The 18,206-nt window shown below is 50.3% G+C and overlaps 1 long non-coding RNA gene across 1 annotated transcript; it reads left to right on the top strand.

The window, feature by feature from the left end:
* The first annotated feature begins 14,764 nt into the window (after window positions 1–14,764).
* LOC129209659 (uncharacterized) lies at window positions 14,765–17,802 on the top strand. Its single transcript, XR_008578137.1, has 3 exons — window positions 14,765–14,919; window positions 15,469–15,588; window positions 17,747–17,802. It is a non-coding gene; the product is annotated as an uncharacterized LOC129209659 (long non-coding RNA).
* Window positions 17,803–18,206: the final 404 nt, after the last annotated feature.

The raw sequence follows: 18,206 nt of genomic DNA, 5'->3' as shown, positions 1-18,206 counted from the left end.
GGACTTGTGACCCCGTGGGGGATCCACGCTGGAGCAGTTTGCTCCTGAAGGTCTGCACCCCATGGAAGAGACCATGCTGGAGCAGTTCGTGAAGGACTGTAGACCGTGGGAGAGACTCCATGTTGGAGCAGGGGAACGATGAGAGGAGTCCTCCCACTGAGGATGAAGAAGCGGCAGAAACACCGTGAGATGAACTGACCGTAACCCCCATTCCCCGTCCCCCTGTGCCGCTGAGGGGGGCAGAGGTTGAAGCCAGGAGTGAAGTCGAGCCCGGGAAGATGGGAGGGGGGGGGGGAGGTGTTTTAAGAGTTGATTTTATTTCTCATTCCTCTACCCTGTTTTGCTTAGTAATAAAGTAGATGAATTCCCTCTCTAAGTTCAGTCTGTTTTGCTCGTGACGACAATTAGTGAGTGATCTCTTCCTGTCCTTATCTCGACCCATAAGCTTTTCGGTATACTTTTCCTCCCCTGTCTAGTGAAGGAGGGGAGTGAGAGAGCGGCTCTGGTGGGCACCTGGCCCCCAGCCAGGGTCAACCCACCACAGCAAGAGGAGGAAGAAGAGGAGGTGGAGGAGGAACAGGAGAATAGGAAAAGCAACAGGAATAAGAAGAGGAAGAGGAGAAGTGTAGGAGAAGGAAAAAAAAAGAAGGAGGGACAGGAGGGTGAGGGGGAAGAGAAAGAGGAAGAGGAAGAGCAGCAATAAAAGGAAGAAAATTAAGAAGAAAAGGAGGAGAAGAAGAACAGGAGGAAGAACAGGATGATGAGAAGGAGAAAGAAAAATATGAGGTAGGAGAAGATGAAGAGGAGGAGAAAGGGGGTGAAGAACAGGAGGGGGAGGAGAAGGAAGCAGAAGGAAGAGGAGGAAGTAGAAGAGGAGAAGGTGGAAAAAGAACAGAAGGAACAGGAGGATGAGGATAAAGAACAGGAGGGTAAACAGAATAACTGAGTAACAGGAAGAATAGGACAAAAAAAATGAAGGAAATAGGAGGAGGAGAGGAGAAGGAGGGGTATAAGGAGGACTGTGAAGAACAAGAAGAACAGGAGGAGGATGAACATGCAGAGGTGTATGAGGAGGAGGAGGAGGAAGAACAGGTGGAGGAGCAACTGGATGAAGACAAAAAGGAGGACAAAGAACAGGAGGAGGAGGAAGAACCGTAGGAAGAACAGTATGAAGAACATGAGAAAGAACAAGACGATCAGGAAGAACAAGGGCAGGAAGAGGAGGAGTACAAGGAGGAACATAAAAAGGAAAAGAAGGAAGGACAAGAAAAGGAGGAACAAGAACAGGAGGAAGATGAGAAAGAAATGGAGGAAGAGAATGAATAGGGGGAGAAACAGGAGGAGGAAGAAGAGCAGGAGGACAAACAAAGAGAAAGAGAAGAAGAAGGGGGAGGAGGAAGAACAGGAAGAGGAGGAAGAAGAGGAAGAACTGGAAGAACAGGAGGATGAAGAACATGAGGAAGAGAGGAAAGAAGAGGAGGTGGAAGAAGAACAGGATAAGGAGGAGGAGAATAAAGAAAAAAACAAGGAGGAAGAAATAAAGGAGGAGAAAGGAAAGGAGGAGGAGGTTGAGGAGGAACAAGAACAGGAGGAGGAAGAGGAAGAACAGGAGATGGAAGAACAGGAGGCAGAGGACAAACTGCAGGAGGAGGAGGAGAAAAAGGAGGAGGGAGGAGAGGAGGAGGAAGAGCATGAGGAAGAACAGGAGTAGTAGGAGGAGGAAGAACAGGAGGAGGAGGAGGATGAAGAACCAGAGGAGGAGGAGGAAAAGTAGGAAGAACAGGAAAGAGGAATAGGAGGAGGAGGAAACACCTCCAAATTCACTCTAGAGTGTCAGCACATCACAGTTATTGGATGGAGTGCATGCTACATCCATTTGTCCAAGAGGATTCACTAAACCCAAGCCTACTGGTGAAGCTGTTACTCACAGGAGTCGTTCCATGTTGTGGCTATCACTCCTCTTGGGAGCAGACAGGAAAGCTCTGGATGACAAAGGCTGTCAGGATGCGCTCCAGAAGCAGAAGACCAATGCAAGAAGATCCCCATCACCTAATCGCATAGAAATAATTCTAGCTCAATGAAATGACTATTGAAAATGAACACACAGAAGAGCATCCGCCATTAAAACTCTTTCAGCAGTAGTTTTAACTGCTGCAGGCTGATGACTTTACCATCACTGTCACAGGACCCCAAAAGAAATAATAACTGGTAAACAGTAACTCTACCCATAGCCCATATCTATCTAGCCTTCAAAGGTAGAAAAGCTCAGCCTACAGCTCTGGAGGTCTACACCAGCCTACACTTATATCCTATGGCTACTTTCTGGATGGTCTGTCCAGAAAGTCAGATCATAATTACCTTTGAAAGAGGATGGAACTGGCAGGGTGGGGGGGGGAGGCAGGTGGAGAAAGAAAGGGAGAAAGGGAGTGGTGGAAAAAAGGGAAAGAATAGGCACACAATTTAAAAAAAAAAATGAACCAAGCTATTCTGAAGGCCAGCTCAGCCTAACTCACTTTCCCCAGCAAAAAGCTGTGCAGCTTGGAGGGAAACAACCCTGACTTTGGTGCTGGGATGCACACATATATCAGAGTTCAGATCTGAAACAGCAGCAAAAGCCTGACATGGCTCCTTTTCACTTTCCTCATACCCATGTGTGTGCTGTGACTTCTTCATTTCCCTGAAGTCCTCCCAGGCTAACAGGGAAGTGGCTTCTGTCCAGTCTATGTGCTATGAAGAGAAACGCTTTTGACCACTAAGGGGGCAGCAAACAACTGCATTTGCAGAAGCAAAGCTGCACCTTGGCTTTGGAGATACCCACAGCTCCACTAAGACCCAGGAGCCCCTGGCACCCTGGCATTTGCTTGGTCCTGAAGCCTTGTGGAGCCTGCCAGCACTGGGGAGCCCCAGGGACAGAAGCAAAGGACACTGGTAAACCCCCACGGGATGAGTGATGAGGGCTCTGTTCTTCCTTCTGGCCACAAGAGGATGCCCTGGTCCATGCCAGGACAGGGCATCTCTCCTCCTCATCACCTGGGGGAAGGCGAGGCCTGAGGAAGGCCCTGGGTGCTGGGCTCAGCACAGGCGGTGTGACCGGGAGCGGGGTCCCGTCTCCTGCCAGGTGCTGGCCTGGCTGATGCGAGCTGCTCCCATCATGCAGCTCCACCTGCCCAGGGCTGTGGCTGACAGCACACGCAGACCTGCACTTTTGGCAGGATTGCGGATCCAGAGCAAATCCAGGGAAGCTCCCCTCCTGTCCTGTCCCTTCCCCTTCGTCCTCCCTTCCCCTTCCGTCCTCCTCTCCTCTCCCCTTCCCTGCCCTGCCCTGCCCTCCCCCCTTGCCCTTCCCCTCCCTGAGAAGGCCCAGACCTTATGAGAGCACTTAGGGATGGCAGAGCTGTGCACACACCTTGCTCTGCTGAGAGAACAGCTCCAGGTGAAATGGCCCTTCTCAAAGGCCATCCCTCTGCAGGCCCAGTGTCCCGGCTGGTGGAGGAACAGCTGTGGTACACAGGAGCAAGGGGCACACAGCACCTCCCTGAGGAAAGGCCAGGGCTGCCTCTGCCCGCCCAGTACCAGCCACCCCATTGGCCACAGCTGAGCCAATCAGCAGAGTTGGAGGAGGCCTGTCAGTCACAGCCAGCTGGGGTGGGGCTGGAGGGGGCAGAGACCAAGCAGCCTGAGGAGAAATGGGTGAGAGATGGGCCAGGACCAGGGCCAGAGCCAGGGCCACAGCCACAGCCAGGGCCAGAACCAGGGGTGCTGCAGGAGCAAGAGGTATCTCCCAGTGTGGATGGGCCTGGGGGGAGGGACCTGGAGCCATCATCACCCACATACCCCAATTCACCAGCCCTGGGCCCGAGTGCTTTTGGTTCTCGTTCCTGTGTCCTGCTCTCTGTCTCTCTTTCCCTCTCCCTTTCCCTCTCCCCTTCCTTTTTCCTCTCATCCTTTTGCCTCTGTCTCTGACCCCGCCTGTGTCGGTCTGTCCCTCTGTCCTTCCTCCTGCTCTCCTCTGCTTTCTGTGTCCCTGTGTCCTGCTGATCATCATCATGTTCCTGGCCTCACTCTGCCCTCTTCCCCTCCATCCCCTTCTCCCTGTCCCTCCGCCCGTTCCTCACCAGAGGTTTCCCTTCTCCATTCCCTGCAAATCTCTCCTTGTTCCTACCATCCCTCTGTCCTGTTCCTTTCCCTCCCCTGCCACTCCACCACCCTGTCCCACCTCTCTGCTGTTCTGTCCCTATCTCTTCCTCCTCGTCCCTGCTCACCCTGGGCTCCAGGAGTGGGGCAGGGGCAGCCCCAGGGAAGCAGCCATGGGGACTGTGAGGGGGCAGAGCTGGGCCAGGGGACAGTGTTCCTGCAGGGTGAGGCAGCAGGAAAGAGGCGCCCCACAGCATGCTGAGTACCGCAGTCCTGGAGCATAGGGGTGCTGGTCAGCCATGCCTTCGGAAAGCAGGAATTAAGGATGTACAATGTAACTAGATGTATGTGTCTCTTAAGGAACTTGATCCAATTTCATGCTCTCAAGACGAATAGGTGCAATAGTCAGGGAATGAGATTTTCATAAGAGAGCCCCTGGGGTGTCCCTTTGTGGGGGTGCCTGAGAGGTACTTGTGAGGGTTGCTTGTAGTGGGGTGGGGGGTGCAGGTACTGGGGGCAATGGTAGCAGCATGAGGTGGTGCTGCTGTGCCTGGGGATGCTGGTACCAGCCTGAGGTGGGGGAGCAGGGTGGGCGAGGTTCCCCAGGCTGGGAAGGGGGCAGTGCTGTTTGTTCACCTCCATTTGAGCTGAAGGCCTGTGCTATAACCTTGGCCAAAGGAGAACTGCAGTTTCTGGGTGTGTTTGTCATGCTGCAGTGCTTTGCCCCAACTGTCAAGCCGTTGGTCAGTCCTGGAAACCCTCAGCTGAACAGTCCAAAAGCAGTGAGGGCCTGAGTGCATTCTGGTTTGGCTCACTGTAACTCGTGTGTCAGTCTGCATCTGTCTTTGCTGGTTGCCTGTGTCTTTCTCTTTGAAGGGATGATCTTTGGGAGGTTCTGCAGCATGGACCTCCTCCCTCCATTGCCCCATTGCAGCATGCCTACATTTAATGCCTGCTGCTTCACACTCTTTCCTCTCAGAGCTGCAATCAGAACCTTCATTCAGAGGAGAGCTGTTCACCTCATGACTTCATGAAGAAAATCCAAGAGCAGAAGGAAGAACTGGGCCTGATGGTGGACCTGCCATCCAGAACTCGCTACTATGGGCCGGAGGTCAGCCTTGGCCTTGCTGTTGGAGAAGTGAAGCTCTATGACGTTCACATGCCACTTCCTGGGGAGCGCTGGTGGGGCTGTGCTGGGGGTCCATCCTGGGGGCAGGGAAGCGTCACAAGGCTGCTAGCGAGCATCCTTCCGTTCAGGGACTGCCAGTGCAAGGGATATGTCAACAGTTAGTGAGAGCTGCGGGGAGCCTTCCCCTGTGCCGTGGCTCAGCCGGGCTCTGGGAGCGTCCTCAACAGATGCTCAGAGCCTGAAGGAGGCTGAAGAAGAGATGTTGGAGGGACCTGGAGCCCTGCAAGGTTTGGGCACGAGCTTGACAGGAGCTCCTGGGGTGCAGGGCATGCCACCGCAGCTAGCAGACCTCTGGCCTGGAGCTTGAGCGCTGTGACGCAGGAGATATGGAAAGGACGGGTCTCCTCTGACCCTGCAGAGTGGTGGAGGGAAAAGGAGAAAATATTGTGGGGTCGAGGAGGAGCCTACATCTTTCCGTCCATGGGCAGCCCACCTGGCCTGTACCCGCCGCTGACATGAGCTAATTATGGATGGGGCAGAAGAGGTTGGTGAGCCTGAGGGCAAAGGTGATGTTGGGGATGAGGAAGAAGGAGCAGCATTCCTGGCCAAAGCAGGTGGTGTTCTGCAAGGAGAGAGGATGCAGGTCGCTGCTGGGCTGTGTGAGGAGAGGTAGCCGTCAGGGTCTGGAGGGGCTTGGGGAGCCTTGCAGTGGCTGTTCCTGGTGGCGGGGGGTTGCCGTCAGCCCTGGCCCCCCCCAATTTGTACTGATGTGCCTGAGCCAGTGCAGGTCCTGTGCAAAGTGCTGCAGCTTCTTCTTCGTGAAGCAGCTGGTCTCCTGGGAAGAAGGGAGGCAGCATGGAGGGCAGATGGAGGGCTCCAGCCAGCTCTGGGCTAACATCGGGCTTGGAAACAAGGGCTGGAGGCTTCAGGTGGCCCTTCCCCTCTTGCAGATCCCCTTTCCCTTTTATTTCTTTCTGGCTGTGGGGAATTTGGTCGTCCCTCCCACCGAGAGCTAATCCTCCCCTGGCTCACCTGCTGGAGGATGTGCTGGGCTTGTACAGGCAGCTCCACTTCCAGTGGGGCCATAGTAGCCAGTGTCTTCTTCACCCGCTCCTGGGGAAGCCTAAGAAGAACAGAGCATACTTAGAGCACCGCACAGCAGGATGGGTGCCCCAGAGGTGCTGGGAGCAGGGTGTTTCAGTGCCATACATGTCCTGAGCTTCAAATTGGGTCTGGTTGCTGGAGGGCAGGTAAGAGGGAGCTGTCCCCAGCAGAGAAACCCCCTAGCAGGCAGCGAGATGAAATGCTGTGGGATGGCTCTGCTGGGAACGCTGAAATGCCCTGAGTGCTGCAGGGGGACTTCTGATTTGCAGCAGCAAATCTAATCACTAAAAGAGACCAATCCTCCCCGGATGGCATCTTTGCTGATGCTCCATCACCCCATCACTGGCTTTTTGGGGGCCTGGCTGGTGGGACCTGTAAGGCACGTGATGGAAAACTCCTTTCCCTAACTATTTAATCAACCAGTCTTTATATTATGAAAGTGTATTAGCTTTGTTTGTATATATATATATATACACACACACACAATGAGTTCACATGATACACTGTAATGTGATGAGGTAGTAGAGTTTTCCTGGAGACTTTGTGATGTGGTTTAGCCCCAGCCAGCAGCTGAGCACCACGCAGCTGCTCGCTTACTCCTCCCCTGGTGGGGTGGGGAGGAGAATGGAAAAAGAAAGGCAAAGCCTTGTGGGTTGGGGTAAGGACAGTTTACTGGGACAGCAAAGGGAGAGGGAAACAATCAACAACAGTACTGATAACAGATATTCACAATGGGTGATAACAGAAAGCAATTTACCGATGGATGACCGACCGGATGCTCAGCCCATCCCGGAGCCACGCTGAATCCGCCCCTCTGTGACTAGCCCCCTTTTATGGTGAGCATGACGTCACATGGTATGGAATAGCCCCCCTGGCCAGCCTGGCTCACCTGTCCTGGCTCCTTGTGAAAATTAACTCTATCCTAGCCAAAACCAGGACACTTTGGTATTGTTTATGCTGAAGTAAAAGAAACTAAAGGACAGCCCAGCCCTAGAAAGAAGGACTTTGCTTCTGGGAAGCTTAGAGCTGTCCATGAAGGATAAAGAATACCCCGTGTCAGCCAAGATAACACCAGCATCCTAGCCCCTCTGACACATCTTTGAAACCCTCCCAGCATCATCCAGCATCGTAGATCAATACTTCAGGGAGGACTGACTCCAGGGACATCTGGCTCAATAGACAATCAGCAAGAATGCTGCAAAACTAGAGTTGCTTTGCAGTTTGACTCTGATTAGTAATCGGTAGTGTGGGTTCTAGTCCTTAGTCGCCTTGTACCTGAATGATTGAAGAATATAAGAGCCTTATGTAATGACACATTTGGGGTGCACCAATTGGCTCGGACACTGCATGTGCATGGAAAAATATTTGCCCCTGTAATTCTATACTTTGCGACCTTGCCTCTCCCCTTGGCTGGCATGGGCCAGTTGTGAATTTTTTGTGCCATCAACTTGGGGCTCACCTGTGGGCTGGGGGTTTTGCCAGATGAGGTCCAGGCAGTGCCAGATGAGGCCGAAGAGGGGTTGGAGCAAGCTGGGCAGCCAGTGTAGTGCCAGCTCCGGGGTGTTGGCATGCAGGTGCCGTCCAGTGATGCCCGCCCGCTGCCCTGGCGTGAGCTCAGTTTTCTGCCCTCAGCCAGTCCCTGCCTGGCCCCCAGGGTGGCCGCGGCTCCTTCCCAGGGACAGACCCAGCTCACCAGCAGTGATGCTGGTGAGCTGGGTCAGCGATGACACTGGTACCGGCGCAGTGATTCCGGCACTGGGGCAGTGATGGAGGCCTCCATCCTCCTGGCGTTGATGCTCATCAGCGGGGTTTCACCCATGGGCGCCCGCAACGCAGAGTGATGGCCCACCTGCCCATTGCTCTCAGTGTCCATCCCCAGCCCAGCCTAGCCAATCACAGGGTGGGCAGGGGCTGTGTTAACGCCCTGCCCCCCCACCCCCCCACTGCACAAATGACCACAGGCAGAGAGGGGCTGCAAAGCAAAGACCCAACTCTTTTAATGAATGAAGCAAGGAAGAGGGATCTGGGAGAGGGCCGGGGTTGGAGCACTGCCTGCAGATGTCCTCTGCACGTAGGTGCTATGAGGGACGGTGCTGGAGCGGCGGGTTATGGGTAGCTGTGCTTGTTGGCTATCTCCATGTCATTCTCCCTCTGCACAAAAAGCTGTAGCTGGTCCAGTGACATCTGCAGGGCCACCCGCTGCCGCTCCTCCTGTGCTAGCTTCTTCATGTGCTCCCACTCAGGCTGCTGCTCAGGTGTGATGGCACTGACTACTCCTGCTCGTCCAGCAGGGTGGGCACAGCCATGATCCCCCCCACCCACCCAGGGCCTAGGCGATAGCCCAGAGGCAGTGGGAGGGTGTGGCAGCTGTGGCAGCATGAACAGCTGCTGTGGCAGCCTGTCCTGTGGGGTTTGGCACCCCATGGGTGACAGGCACAGCCAACTCAGCTGCTTGGGTTTGGCAGCAGTGTCGGTGTGTGCCTTGTTGCTCGATGCCGGTGCTGTCTCCCTGCCATCAGCCGGGGGCTTGGAGGTAGCCAGCCTTGCACTTGGTCTCAGGGCCCCTGGTAGGGGATTGGGGACCCTGGGGTGCAGGTCAGGTGGTTTGCATACCAGGCCCACCGCCTTCCCTCTTTGGGCCAGTGGGTGGAAACTCTTGATGGCATTCAACAAGCGCGCCCTCAGGTCGGTGTGGGGCATCGCCAGGCCCCACAGCATTTTGGCCAGGACTTTTTTGTGCAGCAGCCTGTCCTGGGGTTGCATGTTGTGGGGATCCATGCTCCATGCCTTCTCAATCAGCAGCAGGTGGGGTTGGCAGGCGGGCAGTGGGCGCGAGGTGCTTTGCCCCCGCCCAGCATCCCCAGGGCATCTGGGGTGCTCGAGCACCAAGGTGGGCACATTGGTGTCCTCAGATACCCTGCACTTGCTGCCGCCTGCATGTTGCCTGCTGCTGCCCGCCTGCTGTCCACTTCCACCTGCTGCCATGCCTTTCTAGCTTCCCCTCCCCCAGGGTTTTTGAGTGTTTTGCCCCCCAGCACACCACTATCTTCTTCTTGGGTGGCAAGCTGTCCCACCGGGAGGTCTCTTGAGCCCTGGGGGTGCAAGCTGGCGTGGGGCACTTGGCCCGCTTGCCGCCTGCCTTGCCTGATCTGGGCACCACTCGCCATAAGGCAACGCCTGGTGGCAGCGGCAAGCAGGTCAAAACCACCTGGGGCTGCTTCCACAGAGCCTCCTCTACCAGTTGGGCCAGGCAGGGCAGATGACACTGGGGGGCAGTGAGGGGGCTGGCCAGAGGACTCAGCAGTGGGATCTGGAGGGCTCAGCAGGGGACTCTCTGGGGGACCTTTCAGGAAATCCTTCCAGGGACTCTCTGGAGGACTCCCTGGGGGACCCTTCTGAGACTTGCCCTCTGGGCAACCCTTCAGCGGGCTCTCTCTAGGACTCTCCTTTGAAGTCTCCATAGGAGTGTCTCCTGAGAAGGCTCCCCAGGAATCTCTGGCAGCTAGGTGAGGAGGACCGCCTCTACCCTTGCCTACTTCCTCTTGGGGTCCAGCAAGGGAGGTGTTGCCACCCCCTGCCAGCAGGGATTGGTGTCCCCCAGCATCGCTGCTGCCACTCGGTCCTTGGGACAATTGCCTTCTGCCTTGTACTCCAAGAAGTTGGAGTTGCAGAAGGTGGTGCTGTCAGAAACGTCAGGGACATTGGCCATGTTGGGGACTATGATTGGTAATTGGTAGTGTGGGTGCATTAGTCAAGTCGCCTTGTACCTGAACAATTGAAACGTATAAGAATCCCGTGTAAAGGCACATTTGGGGTGCCTCAATTGGGCTGGGAAATAGTCTCTCTCTGAGACACCCCCGGACGCCCCCCTAACCCCCCCAAAACTCAGTCCCTCATTTTCTCTAGCAAATGCACTCTCCAAAACTTTATCCAGCTTCATAACAGAAGAGTCATTAATAGGTGGTACCTCTACATAGGTGTTAGAAATGTCCTTTGTATCTTGGCATTCATCTGTAACATCTAGAGATGCAAGTTTTTTAAAAATACATTCAATGGCAGACTTTATAGAGGAAGCTTGTCCTAATTTCTCTTTGCTCTCAGGAGATCCTTTGATGTACAAAGTAATTTCTTTTGAAATCAGTTCAGGTTCTTTTGATCTTCTTGGTTTGTCTTTATCTGTACTGTCTTCAGACTCACACTGCCCAAGGAATTAACCTTCAGTGTCCAAGGATTTTTCCTGACCTTGTGCTGACCAATGATATTGGGATGCGTATTATCGGCTTTTGTTATAATACTTTCAGCAGCTGCTTCTTTGGTAGGAGTAGTTTCAGAATCCGACTGAGTAAAAAGTTTCCCAGCCTCACAGCTAAAGTTGGAAGGAACCTTCCTCAATTCTTCACAGGCAAACTGTGCTTCCATCACTACAGTTTCCATTAGAGCATCATTCTCAGAAGATTTCTGAGGTCCAGGGGCACTGCACAAAATAAACCCACGTTTTTCACTTGAGAAAGTCCATCTAAAAGATGAATGTTAGGAGTAAAATCCCCTTTAGTAAAAAACTTGGTGGCTACTGGAAAACTCTGAAAGACATTCCCTTTAGAAACCTATTGTTTCCAACTTCCTCAGCTCCCAGAGAAGAGGGATTTTTTTTTTCCTCTTGCTTCTGCAAGTATTGCATTAAAAAAAGCATACCCAACACATCTGTCTCCCTCCACTTGCTGCTCTAAATGACATCGATAGCCAAACCCACTATATTTGCTCTCCTCCCAACTACAAAAAAGTAAACACATGGATTTCCCTCTCTGCCAAATGGCAGAGCAGAAGGTGGGAATTTACATTCGCTTATCCTAGGGTGGAAAAAAGGGGAAGAGGAATAGAAAAAGTATTCCAGACAATGGAAAAAAATGCAAAAAATGTTCTCTGAAAAGTTGAAAGTTTTCCAAGAGGCATCTGCCAGTATTTAATATCAGAATAATATACGCTCGGTGCAACACTTGATGTACAGTGTGGAATTCTCTGTACTGATTGAAATCTTTCTATTAAATAGTATTAGTAGGCAGGTGTGGTGGTGCAACCCCCGCTCCCTTGAGCTGCTTGGTACTTGGCGCAATCTCTCCCCGCCTTTTCTAGGCCGCATACCTGAGCAGCAGACCAGAGCGTTAAGGCACCCCCTTAATGTGCCCGGTTCTTGTGTCCTTGGTAACGGTAACAATCTGGTAAATCTGTGCTCGAACTGTAACATGCTTGTTCCCTCATTACTTGGGAACAGTAGTGACAATCCTGACAACCTGTGCACCTGTGCCTGAGCTGTGGCCCAAAAGGGGGGGGTATCAGAAAAGTTCTGAGTCTGCGCAACTGGTGGAAGGTACCAGAATATGTCGTCATCTGAGCAGGGCCGAGGTGAAAAGTACCTGACAAAAGTCAATTTTCTCAGACCCTGTAAATAGCGCTTCTAAGTGAGACCCTTTGGAGCTCTCCTCGATCGCAGCACACTGTGACCAGTATCCCACCTAAGCTGAGACACCTCTCAGGCGCAAACTTTGTGCGAATCATCTGCCAGGGCAGAGCCAGTGTTCTTGAGTCTCAACTATGGCCTGTTCAGGAATGCCAATACGTTGTATTTAGTCTAATTTCTCAAAGAGGGAAATTTTAACTATAAGCTAGCTTCCAGCCTTCTCGAGTCCCAGCTGTCACCTGCTGAGGAATGCTGATGCATTGTGAGTATTTACTCTAAACTCGAAGAGGGAAATCCTAACTATAAGCTAGCTTCCTTCATCCACCTCTCTGCTTATATACATGTCTAAATACATACATTTGCCTTTACGAGTGTGGGTGGCATATATCACTGGGCCCAAATATCTGTTTGTCTTAGGTTTTATGTTCATCTATCTACCTATCTACACACTTTGATTTAGATACCTTATAGTAAGTTAGTGTGAATCTTGTCATCTTCAAATCTGTAATTAAGTTGCTGGTTTTATCATAATATATATTCCTGAATTACTTGTAAATCTTTAAAATCAGTCAGTCATTAAGCACTGCCTCATGCTATTAAGAAATTCTGAATTGACTAAATCAGAACTGTGTCAAACACCTTTCATTCATGGCAGCAGGTAAAACAATGATAAACTTGTATGAAATCTTGTTTTACTTGGAGTATGCTCATTTTAGCTTATGTCCTCTGTCAAGCTGTTCAGCTGGCTGTATGTGAGAGATTCTAAGATTATTTTTTCAGGAACTGGCATCAAAGCTATAGGCATCTACAGTTAAAGCACAGAAGTTAACAGACAGACAAAATACCATCTTTAGTAGAAAACTACTGTTTGCAAAATTTCTGCATTAGGTGTTAAACAGGATCATTTTGAGTTCTATGCTCTATCCTCATTTTACACATCACCCCGCTCACCCCCCCCAATATACTTTATGAAGCTTATGACGTATTATCTCAGCTGAACTTCTCTTAAGTTGACATGTGCTCATATGTCAGCTCAGCTCTGCAAGTTATCATGGGATAATAGCACAAACTGTTATGATGAAATTTGCGGTGTGTGTTTTCTTGGTATTTCACATTATAATGCTCCTGAATACTGAATACATCGTAGGTGAGAAATTCTAGATGGAACAAACATAGCTTACTGTTTCAAGAAGTTCATTTGTTGTAGAAAAGAAAAGTATCAGAAGGTTTAACAGGTTGGACTTGGCAAGCGGAATCATCACGTTTCAGTCCATTTTCTTTAGATTCATTATCTAAACTAATCGCACCATTTAGTGAATCATTTTTTGGCAGCTCACACTGTGATCTTTCTTCTTCAGCATTCTGACAGGAAGAATGGGAATTCTGCAATGTATGAGCTACCTTTCCAATCAAAATTACATTACAAGGTATTATGTTGTAATTCCTTTCAAACAAGTCCTTCAGCTCCTCAGGTTTTCCTGAAGATTCTGTAGCATAAGGGACTGCATTATCAGAGGTGAATTTAGGATTTCCATTCACTGGTGTCTCAACAAAAATTTCATCAGGAACTTCCTGTTTGGAAACGTTAGTAGCAACTGACATCGTAGATGCATTTGAAGTAAACTCGGCTGCAGAAGAATTTCTAATTGTGGATGAAGGAAAAGGCTTGCTTAGACCCTAAGCTAAGACAGGTTGCGACACAGCCTGACGTGCAGGCAATTTGTTATGAATACTGATAGTGCCAAAGCCGGACTGTCCCCGAGCCACGCGTCCTGGAGCTGCCCCGCCCCTCCCCGACTAGGTCCCTTTTATGCTGAGCATGACATCATATGGTATGGAATACCCCCTTTGGCTAGTTTGGGTCACCTGTCCTGGCTGAGGCCAATCCCAGCTTCTGGTGAAAATTAACTCTATCCTAGCTGAACCCAGGACATTAACCAAAACTACAAACTGAATATTAGAACTGAATATGTAGGCCTTCCTACAATCACTGTCCTTTTCAGAGCAATAACTCATCCTTACACCATCTGTGCCCTCAATTTCTCCTCTTTCTTAATATAGCCAGATACAGAGAACAGATATATAGCAATGTACACAGGTGCAGCAGTTTAAGGCCAAGCAATGAAATGCATAATAAATGACATGGAGAATTTCAGGTTTGACAGAACTGAATTATACAAATAGTAATCTTTTCCTAGCATAGAAGGAAAAATACTTGACAAGAAGAAAAATATAATGACTGTAAAGTAAATATATCCTGAACACATTTGGTTTTTGTTATTACCTGATCTAAAAAAGTACATAAGCTTGCTGATTGGGAACTGGTTTGCTATCAGAAAGGTCTGTTGAGGCATCAGTCATTTGATACCAAAAAGTCCATTACCAGCCCACAAATGAAGACAATGATATCTTTAGATGAGTTGCACGCTTTCCAAATGATATCACAGGTAGAACACAACAGAAGAAACCGTACCAAAATGATTCAAACAAAACATATAATGCCACCTTTTCCCCTAAGAACAATGGCTACCAGTAACATTTTATTTTCTTTACAGCTCCTCTGGCCACCTTTCTGCCTTCCGGCGGTTGGCCCAGCTCCTTTCCCAGGGGATCGTGGGATGGGTGGTGGACAGGGCCCGGGTATATGATGCGGCCCCTCACCAGGGAGCTCATTCTGCTGCTGTGCGCTTCTGGTGTCAGTGCTCTGCTGTTCCGTCAGTCAATGGCAGCTTTTGAGCTGGCTCAGCTCTCTGGGCAAATGTGTTTTGACATTTATGGAAGCAGAGGTGTCTGAAGTAAGAGCTTCAGGACTAATCAAGATTAACCAGCATACAGTGAGGAAAGTACACTTGTATGCAGCTTTTTTTTTTGTTGGGTTGTATTGTGTGTGAGTTTTTTGTTTGGTGGTTTCTTTGGGGTTTGGTTTTTTTTTTCCGCCCAGGTCAATAATTTTGTATTGAGTGTTCAGGTGTTTGCAAGATGATTTAATAGTATGCTTTTTTTTTATTTATTCTTCTAGGTGCATTGTGTTTGACTGGAGTTCCTGACTTTATTGAAGATGGAACCTTGTTTTTTCACCAGTTTTTCTGTATACTGTGTAAGCTGCTGGTATTACCTCCCTTAATAGGCCTGATGGTGAGATTATTTATTAGAGGTCAGGGTGAGCATCTTGTATGCATCTGTGCATGGAGTTTTAGCATTTCTCAAGAAAGCAGTAAGGATGTAAGGCATAGCATCTTTCGGGGTACAGGACAGCTCATTGCTTTTCCCAATCACCCATGGAGTACCGTGTTGTTACTGGAAGCTTTGCAGCTTCCGGCAGGCTCTTCATAGATCATAAGTGTCAGGACTTTGCTTATTTTGTGGGCCTGTAGCAGAGCCCAGAGTTTGCAGGGAAGATGGGAGTTGCCTGCAGAATGCAGGGCACAGCTCAGAAGAGCGGCTGACTCAGGGGGTTCAGGGGTGCAAATACAGGGAAGGAGCTGTCAGGAAGGAGTGGGATTCCTTCCCTGAGAGTTCAGGAGAAGAGGAGTTTCTAAAGTTTTGGGACTGCGGGATGGCTGGGAAAGGGAGGAGGGTTCATCAGCCGTTCTCAGGTTTGTTTTGCAGTTGGATTGGGTTGTTGATGAGGTCTGTTCCGTTTCAGTTTCTCCATAGCTGATGGGAGGTACAACAGTCATGAGAGAGGCAGTGTAAACCACCTGGCCCTCTGCATCACAGTGTGCAGGCCTGAACGTCAGAAGAGTCTCGTCTCGTAAAGCATGAGGTACGTTAAAATATACCCTCGTGAACTCTGAGGTCTCTGCTTCTCTGTGCCTTTTACTTTCTTCATTCCTGACTTAATTTTGTATTCATAGCTTTGCTGTCCATCTAGATGTCACAGTCATTGTTAGAGACATCAGCTAGGCACTTATTTGCAGCACAGGTTTGTGTCACTGTCTTCCCTGGAGTTTCTTGGAGGAGAGGATATGTATTATTTGTGCTTCTAACAATCTCCAGCCAGGGATCTTTCTTTTATCGCAGTCCCAGGCCCGTGAGCTTTTTCTGTATTCCAATTTTACCTTTGTCCTTAAGCGTGCAATGAAGTTTGCTCTAGTATCAGTTGCGGCAGTTACGTTCTGTTATTCTTGTTGATCTGTTGTGTTTTTAGCACCAGTTTCTGTAGTCTTAAGGTGATCTAAAAGATCTTTGAGTCACCATGTCACAATTACTGTGTTTTTTCCATAGGCTGACTACTTCTGTAGTTCCCTAATGGGCTTTGTAGGTAAGGAGGTAGTTTGTCACTTGTTTTCTCTGTACTATACCACATCTTACTCAGGTCTTGATGTTCCTGTTGTTTTTTTTGTGCTAGGCGGGCACATTGGTAGCCATGCTGAGGGTCTCATGCGCCTCAATGCATCAGCATAATGCCAGCTGAGTGCTTCCTTTCTTGTGTTAGATGCTCAATGCACAGATCTGTCTTGCATGTCTCGAGTCTCAGAAGTCTATGGAAGGTGTTCTCTCACAGCAGTGATCCAGGATGTGTTAGCATATCTGCTGTCAAGCAGTCTGTTTTCATGGAGACCTTTTCTGGGACTACTTCTTCCTTGCATCCTCTTGGTCTTAGGTCCTAGAGCCTGGCTTCTCATGCATTCATTGTCAGAGTTGCAGATGTATCTTTTTTTGTCACGGGCTGTGGTGCTTGACTTCTGGGGCAGCTGTAGATTCTTCCTCTCGGCCCCCTAGGACTTCTCACCTAAAGGCATCTTCGCTTTGGAGTGATTCCTCTTGCCCAAGAGTCTTTCTGTGCCTCTGGGTCAAATCATTCGTCTTGTGTGCAGTGTCAGTCTGCACACGTGCCTGGGTTGGAGGTGGCTCTGCCAGGGGCATAGCAATTTTTAGTCAGGGAAAGAATAACAATAAGAGCCTACGGCTCATGTTGCTGTACCTAGAGTGTTCAGTTACAAACCTTACAGTCCACCTCAGAGCAACTAGCCCTCAGTAGCAGGTGAGGATGCCGAAGGGATGACGGGAACTCTCTGGGAGAGGCTGCTGGAGTGCTGGTTGAACAGATTGAATCTCAAAGGTGTTAAGGCTTGTATGCTTAGAGTTTAATGTTGTTTTGATTTTTCTTAATGGCAGGCTGTTGTTGGACTCTAGGTGATATTCCTAAATGGAAACAAGACCTTTGGAATTGTTAAGCTGTTGCTCTGCATCTGGGTGATTTGTTCAATGCTGGTTTTTGCAGATGCAGAGGGACGAGTCGTGTGCCAAAGGGTGACAGAGGAACCTCCTGCCGAACCTGCTAGTTAGCCAATGTGTGGGGTGGGGTTTTTTTGTTGAGGATGGATTCCGATCCCTGGCACTCTGAAAGCTAAGTTGAGGGACCAGGGCTGGGGAGGGGCTGAGAGGAGGAGGGGACAAGGTTGGGAGCTGTGGGGAGTGAGGCGTTTAAAGTTAGTGTAGGGGAGAGGGCTGTCCGGGAGTAGTCCCCTTTGAGCAGTCGAAGGGAGCGGGTTACTTGTCAGCATGGTGCTAGAGGGTGCCGGGCAGGGCAGTTCCAGCCTGTGTTTGTGTTGTGCAGCTTGTCTTCTGTGTCTTAGACCTTCCTTGGGTCTCAGTGTCCTCTTTGCGCTCAAGGAGCACCGCACACTTCTTGGGTGCCACCCCTAGGGTCTCGAATGCCCATACTCATTGGCATTGTGCCACTCAGGTGCTTCTCTTCTCGCATAGCAACGTTACAGCATGGATCGGTCTTGTGTCTTGGAAGTTTCCAGTCAGTCCCCTTTTGCAGCATAATTCCAGGCTGCGTCAGCAGCTCTGCACTCCAGCAATCCATTTTCAGGGACTGGCCCTTCTTCCCTGCATCCTTACATTCTTAGGTCATGAAGACAGGCTTCTTGCGCATCCATCATCTCAGATTTGACAGTAACTTTATTTTCTAGGTGCAAATCAATGTGCGAAGCAGGATATCCACACCAGAATGGACTTAAGCAAGGTGAGTGACTGACGTGCTGAAGTAGCATTTTTCTGAGGTGTCATATTATCGACATAGCTAAAATCATACCCGGTCGTTTAACAGGTGGGGGTCAGGCCTGGGCACGGCAAACCGAAGAATCTGACTCTGAGCGGCCGAGGTAAAGGGGCAGGAGAGAGGAAGATGTTTCCGAGGAGGGCATCATCGCGGCGGAGGTCGACGCCAGCTGACGTGTCGGTGACCAGCGATGAAGAGGAATGCGGTGGATAGGGGAGCCTCCCGGTTAGGTGACGTGTTCCCGATGAGGATGGATTCTGGACCCTGCCCTCTGAAAGGTAGTTCAAGGGGCAAAAGCGGTGGGCGGGGTGGGGCCAGCGGGGAGTTTAACGTCAGGGTTGCAGAGAGGGATACTTAGTCTGTCTGAAGTC

The sequence above is a fragment of the Grus americana genome, chromosome 8 (assembly GCF_028858705.1).
Source record: "Grus americana isolate bGruAme1 chromosome 8, bGruAme1.mat, whole genome shotgun sequence".
In the NCBI taxonomy this organism is placed as follows: Eukaryota; Metazoa; Chordata; class Aves; order Gruiformes; family Gruidae; genus Grus; species Grus americana.
Note: the sequence above shows the minus strand (reverse complement) of the source record. Positions and strands in the feature narration are given on the sequence as shown.